Raw genomic sequence first — 12,575 nt, forward strand, 5'->3', positions numbered from 1 at the left:
ACCTCTGCTGTTATTCATAAAAACTCAGACAGGTGGGGACCACATAAGACTTGAACACAAGACCACATGATCCCCAATGATCTTACTTGCTTTCATGGGCTTTTGACGCACCCATTTGCCCGTAAACATCCAGGCAACTCTCTCTGCCCTCTCCTGGGGAAGGAAGATGATATCTCCCAAATGCCAAAAAAAAAAACCATCCCCAAGCCCCCCCAAAAAAGAAAGAAAATGTATATATACAAAATATAATACTTTTAATCATAAAAAGGAAGGAAATTCTTTCATTTGTGATGACATGGATGAACCTGAAGGAAATTTTGTTAAGTGAAATAAGCCAGGCACAGAAAGAAAAATATCACATGATTTCATTGTATTAGTTTGTTCTCACACTGCTCTGAAGAACTTCTCAAGACTAGGTAGTGTATATGAAAAAGACATAAAGAAAAGAGGTTTATTTGACTCACAGTTCCACATGGCTGGGAGGCTTCAGGAAACCTATAATCATGGCAGAAGGGGAAGCAGTCACATCTTACATGACAGCAGGCGAGAGAGTGTATGAAGGAGGAATTGTCAAACACTTATAAAACCATCAGATGTTGTGAGAACTCAGTCATTATCATGAAAACAGCAAGGGAGAAACTTCCCCCATGGTCCAATCACCTCCCACCAAGTCCCTCCCATGACACTTGGGGATTACAGGGATTGCAATTTGAAATGAGATTTGGGTGGGGACACAGAGCCAAACCATATCACTTATTCATATGTAGAATCTCAAAAAGTTGATCTCATAGTGGTAGAGAGTAGAGTGGTGGTAACCAGAGGCTACAGTGGTTGTAGGGGAGGGAGAAATGGGAAAATGTTGGTCAAAAGATATATAATTATAGTGAGATAGGAGGAATAAATATCAAGAAATCTATTTCATGGCAAGGTGAGTATAACTAAAGATGAAATATTGTATTACTGAAAAATATAAGGAGAGTGGATGTTATGTCTTCTCATGACAAAAATGATAGCTGTGAGGTAATGTGTTTGTTAAGCAGTGAGATTTAACCACCTCACAATGTATATATACTTCAAAACATCATATTGTACCCAATAAAAACATATAATGTTATCTGTCAACTGAGAAAATTAAAAAAAAAAAAAAAAAAAGAAATAGTAGACTATGACGACCTCCCAAAAAGAAAGGTCACAACAGAGAATTCTCTATGTTATAATACACCCATTCTACCTCTAGACAGTCATATTAAATTAATCGAATAACAAAATCATTCTTCTTTCTGTTAAATGCAAGGTGATCACCTTGTTTCTTCAGCCTGCTCTGAAGAAGCAGTTTCTGATAGAACTGCTGATGTTCTATCAGAAACCATATCTAACAATTTCTCTTATCCTCTTCTGTCACAGAGTGCCTTAAAAAATTAAATTTGGCCATCTTGATACATGGTCATGTTCAAATCATGAGTGGAAGTTGACTATTCATGATGAAATGGAACTTGGCCATAGAGCCTAGGGACTTAAGCCAAATTTTACAGCTATGTTAAAGAAGCAATGATGAGAAGCCAGCATGCCATTCACTCATTCACCCATTTATCCATTTATCCATTCTATTATGTTTTTAATAGCTACCAGAGACTCTTTAAGGTTCTGTAGATAAAAGAAGAAATTAAAAACAAATCCAAGTTTTACGGAATTATACTTGAACTTGGAAGGCAGTTATTTTTCTTAGCAGGAAATTAATAAATGCAATAAACTGGGATAAATGTTCTGATGAAAAGGAAGATGGTCCTTTAAGAATGTATTAGTTTTAAAGGGTTGTTGTAACAAAGTATCTTTGATTGGGTGCCTTAAGCAACAGAAATTTATTATTTCTTGTCTCTGGAGGAATTAAGCCGAGATCAAGAGGTCAGTAGGTTTGATTTCTTCTGAGAAAGCAACTGCTTCATGTATCTCCCCTAGCTTTTGGTGGTTTGCCAGAAATCTTTGGTGTTCTTTGGCTTATGAATGCATTATTCTTATCTCTACTTTCATCATTTCATGATGTTCCACCTGTAATTTTAAAAAAAATTCCCTTTTTAAAAAATAAAGACACTAGCGTTTATTGAATTAGACAATAATTAGCCTAATGCCCTCAGCTTACTTTATTGTGTCAGTAATGAGCCTATTTCTAAATAAAGTCACATTTTTAGATATGAGAAGTGAGGAATTGAGCACACAAACTTTGGGGGGATACAGTTCAACCAGTAGAATTCCACTCTTGACCTTCACTAATTCATATCCTGATGAAATGCAAAATAGAGTCACCTCACTCCAATATCCCCCAATATCTTAACTCATTCATTAAAATTAACTAAGTCCAAAATCTCAACTAAATATCAAAATAAATATGGGTGAGACTCAAGATATGATTAATTCCATGGCAAAAGTCCTCTCCATCTGTGAACCTGAAAACCTAGAAAATATGTTATCTTTTTAAAAATACTATGATCTGACAGGCATAGCATAGACATTTCCATTTTAAAAGGGAAGAACCAGACAGAAGAAAAGGGATACAGGTCTCAAACAAGTCCAAAAACCAATGGAGAAAATTACATGAGAGTTTAAGGCTCTTTGGATCGATGTTTAGCATACTTTGGTACAAGCTGACAGCATGTCAGCTGAGATGGTTGATGGTGTCCACGTGTTATAGACCTGATCTCTTTAGCAAGTGGCAAAAATCCAGACACCCAAGGGGGGTGTCTCTTGGTATTCTCTTCAGAGTCTCTCTCTCTGCAATGTGACTAGAATAAGGATTATTCAAATGCTTGTATTCAAATTCTCATTTATTTTTCTCAAAAATGTTTCTCTTCAGTTTATCTCTCTCCTCATTTAATTTTAAACAGTAAGAAGAAATTAGGGCATTCCTTCAACATTGCACTTAGAGGTCTCCTCAGCTAAATATCCGAGTTCATTACTCAACAGAACACAATACAGCCAAGAGAGCCAAGTCCCTTCTCACTATATAATGAAGATTGCCTTTCTTCCCATATACCTCATCTCCACCTGAGACCTAATCAGAACCATCTTTAACATTTACATTTCTAGCAATATTCTGTTGATGACACGTTTATTCTAAAAGATCATAGAGGCTTTCTCTTCGACTGTCTTATTTTTCTTTCTAAGTCCATACCAGAATCTCCTTTAATGTCCCTATTTACCAATAATCTCTTCAAGGCAACCTACACTTTTTATACTACACCTCATTTATATTATACCTCATTCTTCCAGTTTAAACCCATTATATTATATACCTCATTCTTCCAGCTGATACCAATTTTCCAGTTCCAAAGCCATCTCCACATTTTTAGGTATTTGTTACAATGTACCCCATGTCACTTTTCCAAACTATTCCTTTTCTAGGGCCTCTAAAAGGAAAGACCACAAACTAGGTGGCCTAAACAACAGAAATTTATGGTTTCACAGTTCTGGAGGCTGTAAGTCCAAGATCAAGAGTCAGCAGATTTGAGCATCAGCAGATTTGATTCCTTCTGATGGCTGTGAAAGAATCGGTCCTGTGCCTACTCAGTAGGTTCTAGTGGTTTGATGAAAATCTTCAGTGTTCTTTGGCTTATCAATGCATAACCTTAATACCTGTTCTTATGTTCACATGGTGTTCTCCATAGCATGTCCTTCTCTGTGTTCAAATTTTCCCTTTTTATAAGGCATAGTCATATGAAATGGAGGCCCAATGTAAAGACTTCATCTTAATTTGCTCATTTGCCAGGAAGACACTATTTAAAAATTAACGGGTATTGCAGCTTTCTCTCTAATAAGAAAAGACTAGTCATTTTCAACAAATTATACTGGGACAATGAGATAGTCATATACAAATAATAAACTGGATTCATTATTTCATATCATATGAAAAAATTATTTCAAAATGGATCAAAACTCTTAAATTTAAGAACTGCGGCACGGCACGGCAGCTCACGCCTGTAATCCCAGCACTTTGGGAGGCTGAGGGTGGATCATGAAGTCAAGGGATCGAGACCATCGTGCTAAAACCATGAAACCCTGTCTCTACTCAAAATACAAAAAAATTAGCCGGGCGTGTAGTCCCAGCTACTCAGGAGGCTGAGGCAGGAGAATGGCATGAACCCGGGAGGCAGAGCTTGCAGTGAGCCGAGATCGCACCACTGCACTCCAGCCTGGGCGACAGTGAGACTCCGTCTCTCAAAAAAAAAAAAAAAAAAAAAAAAAGAACTGCAATTGTATACATCTTAGAATAATACATAGGTGTCAATCCACATGACCTTGGATTTGGCAATAGATTCTAAGATATGATACCAAATGCACAAGCAAACAATATATAAATTGGACTTTATTAAAATTAAAAACTTTTATGTATTAAATAACATTATCAAGAATATGAGAAGACAACCAGTAGAATAAAAGTAAATATTTGCAAATCATATATTCCATAAGGGACTTATATCTAGAATATATAAAGAAGTATACAACTTAATAATAAAGACAACCTAATTAAAAAATAGGCAGACTCTGAATAGAAATTTATCCAAGGAATATATACAAACAACCAATAAGTATTTTTGCAAATGCTTGACATTAGTCATCGGGGAAATGCAAATCACTTTATACCTATTAGGTTGGGTATACCCACTAGGCTGACTAGAATAAAAAATTATGTAATAACAAGTGTTGATGAGGATGTGGAGAAATTAGGACTTTTCTACACCGCTTATGGGAATGTAAATTGTTGTAGCCACTTTGGAAGACTGTCTGACAATGTCCCATCACTTCACATCTGTTAGGATGTCTTTTATCAACAAACAAACAAAAAAGATAACAGGTGTTATCTTTTTGAGGATGTTGAGAAATTGTAACCCTTATATGCTATTTGTGAGAATGCACAATGGTATAATCAGTAAAAAAAAATTATTAAGATTTCTTAAAAAATTAAAAATGTGGGAAAGTGTTCAGTGGAACAGTTGTAGAGTAGCCCACTCTCATCATGGACTTCCAGAATCCTAGCTGTAGGAGATCCTGTAACTCCCACAGACATCTGAGCTGGCTAGGAGAAATGCCAGGAGAGTTGGCAGAGACAGAACTCCAGATTGCACAGACAGAGGGTTTGGCACAGGATTGGCTGCAGTGGAGCATGGACATGGATGCCCATCCTTTAAGGCTCGCCATACTCCTCTAGGTGGCTTTAGCCTTTGTTGACTGCAGGGGCTGGATGGAAATGAGCTATCTGCTCAAAGGGTGGGGCCAGCTTGATCAGAGTGCCCCCATCTGCTGGCCTCTCTCAGAGTTTCTGCCTGGCTGCACCCACTTGAAGCATGGCCTTGGCTGCACTGACCCACAATTGCTGTGCCACCAAAGCATTTTTGCCAGCATGTCCCCAAATAGATAGTTTTGCCAGTGGACTGAGAACACCTTAGCCCCTTCAGTGCAGCAGGTCCTTTACCTCAAGTGGCCAGGAAAAAAAGGTGTTGGCCTAGTTTCAGATCCCTAGGGGTAGAGCACGCAGCCTAACAGTGCTGAGCTGATCCTTGGCCCCATGAAATTATCCAGAAACCAAAGCCTATCAACTAAACCCAACTTATAACACAGTTATAGCACAGTTATAGCACAGTTAAACACTCAAGGGCATCAAAGAATATAAAATAAAAGAGCCCCATCCAAAGGACAGCAACTGCAAAGACTATCAAAATACTAGCCCACACAGATGGGAAAGAACCAGCGCAAGAACTCTGACACTGTAGAAACCAGTGTCTTACCTCCAAACTACCATGCTAGCTACCCAGCAATGTCTAGATGGCAATGAAGATCATTGAAATACAGGAGAAAGCTGAAACCCAATCAAAGGAATCTAATAAACCCAATAAAATAATACAAAAACTTAAAGATAAAATAGCCATTTTAAGAAAGAACCAAACTAATCTATTAGAGTTAGAAACTCACTATAAAAATTTCATAATATAATTGGAAGTACTAACAGCAGAAATGGAGGATCAGAGCTTGAAGATCAGTTCTCCAAATCAACTCAGTCAGATAAAAATAAAGGATAAAAATAATAAAAGTCAGATAAAAATAATAAAAAATGAATGAAACTTCAAGAAATATGAGTTTATGTAAAGAGACCAAACCTACAACTGATTACAGAAGGAGAGGGAGAGAGACCAAGGAACTTGGAGAACATATTTGAAGATATTGTCCCTGAAAATTTACCCAACCTTACTAGAGAGGTTGAATGCAAATTCAGGAAATTCAGAGTACCCCAGCAAGATATTACACAAGATGACAGTCCCTAAGACACATAGTTATCCAATTCTCCAAGATCAAGTCAAATAAAAAATATGAAAGACAGCAAGAAAGAAGAGGCAAATCATGTACAAAGGGAACTCTCATCACACTAACAGTGGAAATTTCATCAGAAACTTTGCAAGCCTGAAGAGATTAAAGGCCTACATTCAGCATTCTTAAACAAAAGAAATTCATGATTTCATTTCCAGCCAAACTTAGCTTTATAAGTGAAACATAATTCTTTTCAGACAAACAAATACTAAGAGAATTTGTTGTCATTAGACCTGCCCTATAAGAGGTCCTTCAGGGAGTGCTGAACATGGAAACAAAAGGCTGTTACCTGCCACAAAAAAGAAAAAAAACACTTAAGTAAATATTCCACTGACACAATATGCAACTATACAATCAAGTCTACATAACAACCAGCTAATAACACTATGACAGGATCAAATCCTTACATATCAATATTAACCTTGAACATAAGCAGGCTAACCACTCCACTTAAAAGGCACAGAATGGTAAGTTGGATAAAGAAGCAAGATTCAATTACATGCCGTCTTCAAGAGACCCATCTTTCATGTAAAGACACAGACTTAAATGAATGGAGGAATATCTATAAAGCAAACGGAAAACAAACAAAAAAGAGCAGGGGTTGCTCCTTCATTTTGGGAAAAAAGAAACAGACTTTAAACCAAAAGCTATCAAAGAGGATGAAGAAGGGCATTACATAATGATAAAAGCTTCAATTCTACAAGAAGACTTAACTATCCTAAAGATGTGTACATTCAGCACGGGCACAACCAGATTCATAAAACAAGTTCTTAGAGACCTATGAAGAGACTTAGCTAATCTTACAATAATAGTAGGAGAATACAACTCCCTACTGACAGTGTTAGATAAATCATTGAGGCAGAAAACTAACAAAGATATTCAGGAACAAAATTTCACACTTGACCAAATTGACCTAACAGACATATAAGGAATATTCCAGTCAACAACAACAGAATATACACTCTTCTCATCTGCACATGGCACATACTCTGTGCTGCATACATTTTTGGCCACATGCTTGGCCATAAAGCAGTGCTCAAGAAATTCAAAAAACAGAAATTATATCAACCACACTCTCAGATCACAGTGCAACAAAAACAGAAACCAATACCAAGAAGATCTCTGAAAACCATACAAGTATTTGGAAATTAAACAACTTACTCCTGAATGACTTTTGGGTAAGAAATAAAATTAGTGCAGAAATCAAGAAATTCTTTGAAACTATTGAAAACAAAAATAAAACATATCAGAATTTCTGGGACACAGCTAAAGCAGTGTTAAGAGAAAAGTTTATAGCACTAAAGGCCTACATCAAAAAGTCAGAAATGTCTTAAATTTATACCTAACATCACATTTATAGGAACTAGAAAAAACAAAAGGAAACCAACTCCAAAACTAGCAGAAGAAAAATAATAATCAAAATCTAAATTGAACTGAATAAAATTGAGATGTGAAAATTCACAAAAAATAATCAAGAAAACCAAAATTGGTTTTTTGAAAGAATAAGCTATATAGACCACTAGCCAGATTAATACACAGTAAAACAAGAGAAGATCCAAATAAACACAATTAGAAATGACAAAGGGGACATTACCATGGAACCCTCAGAAATACAAAAAACTCTCAGAAACCATTATGAACATTCCTATGCTGAAAAACCAGAAAATCTAGAAGAAATAGATAAATTCCTGAAAACGTACAACTTGCCAAGATTGAACCAGGAAGACACTGACTACCTAAACAGATCAATAACAAGTTCTGAAATTGAATCTATAGTAAAATACCTACCAACCAACAAAAGCCATGGGTCAGGCAGATTCACATCTGAATTATACCTAATAGATAAGGAAGAACTGATACCAATCCTACCAAAATTATTCCAATATATTGAGGAGGGGAGAGTCTGCCCTAAATCATTCTATGAGGTCAGTATTATTCTGATACCAAAACCTGACAGAAACAGAAAGGAAAAAAAAAAAAAAAAAACAAACTTCAAGACAATATGCCTGATAAATATTGATGCAAAATACCTCAAAAAAAAAAAAAAAAAATTCTAGCAAACTAAATCCAGCAGCACAGCAAAAGCTAAGCCACCACGATCAAGTAAGCTTTATTCCTGGGATGCAAAGTTGGTTCAACATACGCAAACCAGTAAATGTGATTTATGACATAAAAAAAAAAAACCAAAAATCCATGTGATTATCTAAATAGGTGCAGAAAAGATTTCAATAAATTCAACATTCTTTCATGTTAAAAACTGTCAACAAACTAGGTATCAAAGGAACATATCTCAAAATAATAAGCGACATCTATGACAAAGCCACAGCCAACATCATGTCACAAACAGGCAAAAGCTGAAATCATACCTCTTGAGAACCAGAACAAGACAAAGTTGCCCACTCTCACTACTCCTGGTTCAACATAGCATTGGAAGTTCTAGCCAGAGCAGTCAGGCAAGAGAAAAAAAAATAAAAGACATCCAAATAGAAAGGGAGGATGTCAAACTACCTCCTTTTGCAGATAATATGATTCTATACCTAGAAAACCCCATAGCCTTTGCCCCAAATTTCCCAGAAATTATAAACAACTTCAGCAAAGTTTCAGGATACAATATCAATGTACCAAAATTAGTAGCATTTCTATACAACTAATAATACCTAAGTTGAGAGCCAAACCAAGAACATAATTCCTTTCACAATAGCCACACAAAGAATAAAACACCTAGGAATACGGCTAACCTGGGAGGTAAAAGATCTCTACAACAAGAGTTACAAAATGCTACTAAAAGAAATCAGAGATGATACAAACAAATGGAAAGACATTCCATTCTCATGGATATTGTTCCATTCTAATCCATATTATTAAATTGACTATATTCTCCAGAGCAATTTATAGATTCAATGATATTCTGATCAAACTACCAATGTCATTTTTCACAGAATTAGAAAAACTATTCTAAACTTTATATGGAACCCAAAAAAGATTCCAAATGACCAAAATAATACTATGCAGAAACAACAAAGCTGGAGGCATCACACTATCCAAATTCAAACTATACTACAAAGTTACAGTCACCAAAGTAGCACGGTGCTAGAACAAAACAGATACATAGACCAATGGAACAGATTAGAGAACCCAGAAATAAACCTGCACACCTACAACCATTGGATCTTCAACGAAGTTGATAATAACAAGTAATGGAAACAGGACTTCCTATTCAACAAATAGTGTCAGGATAACTGGCTAGTTATATACAGAAAATTAAAACTAGAATCCTTCCTTTCACCATATAAAAAATTTACTTAATATAAAGTTAAAAATACTTATATATGTAAAACCTACAACTATAAATGCCCTAGAAGAAACCTAGGAAACACTATTCTGGACATTGGTGTTGGCAAAGACTTCATGACAAAGACTCCAAAAGCAAATGTAATAACAAAAACAAAAAATTGACAAGTGAGATCTAATTAAAGATCTTCTGTACAGCAAATTAGACTATCAACAGAATGAAAAGAGCCTACAGAATGGGAGAAAGTATTTGCAAACTATGATTCTGAGAAAGGTATAATATCTAGACTCCATAAGGAACTTAAACAAATCAACAAGCAGAAACCACACAACTTCATTAAAAATGGTCAAAAGCCATTAATAGATCTTTCTCAAAAGAAGATCCATGCAACTAACAAGCATGTGAAAAATGCTCAATATCACTAATCAATAGAGAAATGCAAATCAAAACCACAGGGAGATACCAACTCATGCCAGTCAGAATAGCTGTTATTAAAAAATCAAAAAATAACTGATGCTGGTGAGGTTGTAGAGAAAAGGGAACATTTATACGTTGCTGGTGGAAATGCCAATTATATGCTATCTTTTTTTATATGGTGAAAGGAAGGGGTCCAGATTTAATTTTCTGCATACAGCTAGCCAGTGATCCTGATGCTATTTGCTGAATACTTCAGCCACTGTTGAAAGCAGTTTGGAGATTTCTCAAATAACTTAAAACAGAACTAATATTTGACCCAGCAATCCCATTACTGGTATATACCTAAAGGAATATAAATTGTTCTACTAAAAGATACATGCATGTATATGGTTTTTTGTTTGTTTGTTTTTTTGGTTTAGAGTCTCGCTCTTGTCCCACCGGCTGGAGTGTGATGGCGCGATCTTGGCTCACTGCAACCTCCGCCTCCTGGGTTCAAGTGATTCTCCTGCCCCAGCCTCCCAAGTAGCTGGGACTACAGGTGCCTGCCACCACAAAAGGCTAAGGTTTTGTGTTTTTAGTAGAGACGGGGTTTCACCATGTTGGCCAGGCTGGTCTCGAACTCCTGACCTCAGATGATCCACTCGCATCAGCCTCCCAAAGTGCATGTGTATGCTTATTGCACTTTTCATAATAGTAATGACATGGAATCAAACTAGATGGCCATTAACAGTGGTTTAGATAAATAAAAAGTGGTACATATACAACATGGTGCACTACAGAGCCATAAAAAAAAAAAAAAAAAAAAAAAAAAAATTCATGTCCTTTGCAGTAACCTAGATGCAGCTGCAAGGCACTATCTGAAGCAAAATAATACAGGAACAGAAAACCAAATACCACTTGTTCTCACTAACAAGTAGGAGCTAAACACTGAGTACGCAAGGACACAAAAGAAGCACAATATACCCTGGTGGTTTACTTAAAGGTGGAGGATGAGAGGAGGGTGAAGACTGAAAAACTACCTATCAGGTACTGTGCTCACTACCTGGGTGACAAAATCATTTGTATGCCAATCCCAGCCGACATGCAATTTATTGATGTAACAAACCTGCACGTGTAGCCCCTGAATCTAAAATAAAAGTTGGAAGAAAAAATATGAATACCATATGACCCAAAGATTTCCTCTTCTTGGTATTTATGCAAAATAATTAAAATAGGAAGTTGAAGAGATATTACCAGTGCTCCCATGTATATCACAGTATTATTCAAAATAGACAAGCTGTGAAAACTACCTAAATGTCCCAGTTTTGAATGAATAGATAAGAAAATGTGGTATAAGGTATACAGATAAGCAATGTTATTCTTTCTTAAAGAAGGAAATTCTGCAATAGTTACAGCATGAATGAAACTTGAGGGCATTATGCTAAGTGTAATAAGCTAGTCATAAGAGAATAAATACTGCATGAGTCCACTTATGTAGAGTATCTATAATAGCCAAACTTATAGGAGCAGAAAATAAAATAGTGGTTGGCTGGGGCTGGAGGAAGGGGGAAATGGAAGCTGCTATTCGATGGGCATACAATTTCAGATATGCCAGATGAATAACCTCTGCAGATCTGCTGCACAACACTGTGCTTGTAGTTCCTAATCCTGTATTGTAAACTTGAAATTTGTTAAGTGGTTGTTCTCATGTGTTCTTATCATAATAAAATTCTAATACATACCTCACTATGTGGTTTTAGAGAAATAATATTGCCGACAGAGTTGGGTTTGCCTCTTCCAATCACAATCATTTGCTAAAACACTAGAGATCCTCTCAGAGCTATTTCTCTGCCTCTTGCAGAGAACCACTTGGTACAAACCGATCTCTAAAATGTCTATGAGGGTAGATTAGATCTCTGTGAGCTGTTCTGTCCTTCTCTTTGGTTCACACATTTCAAAGTTAGGGGAAGCCCCAGATTCTCACTTACTTGTGGTCCCAAGTAGGAGCTCTGATGTGTGGTAAGATATAAAAATATAAGAGAGAGTGGGGTCAAGGCATTAGAGGTTGAAGTTGGTTAAATTAAAACACAGTGAACAGGCTAATTCTTTTGGGTGGAAGATAATTCCTTTCTTATCTCATTTACAGACATGACTGTCCTTAGAAGTTACAATTTCAGGGAGAAATCAGCAAACACATTACACAAAGCACCTAAATGACTCATTCTCTAACTCTTAATTACCATCATCTACATACTCAAGAGTGGTCAATTATACCTAGTTTACATAAAGTAATATGAATATTATGTATTTGAGTAGCTCAGAATACCAATATCATTTGTATATAAAGCAGTTATTTGTTCAGTGTCCATAAGTCAAATTTGAATTTGGAGGATGTTTTAGCAGTTTGTGACATCTTCTCAAGATGAAATCTGTTTCCTAACTAGCTGAATGATGTGCTTTTGATTACTTCACTCAATCTCTGAATTTCAGTTTTTTCACTGCACATGAGGAAACAATTCAGTGGCTTCAAAAT

This window comes from Trachypithecus francoisi, unplaced genomic scaffold (assembly GCF_009764315.1).
Source record: "Trachypithecus francoisi isolate TF-2019V2 unplaced genomic scaffold, Tfra_2.0 Lachesis_group5, whole genome shotgun sequence".
Lineage (NCBI taxonomy): Eukaryota > Metazoa > Chordata > Mammalia > Primates > Cercopithecidae > Trachypithecus > Trachypithecus francoisi.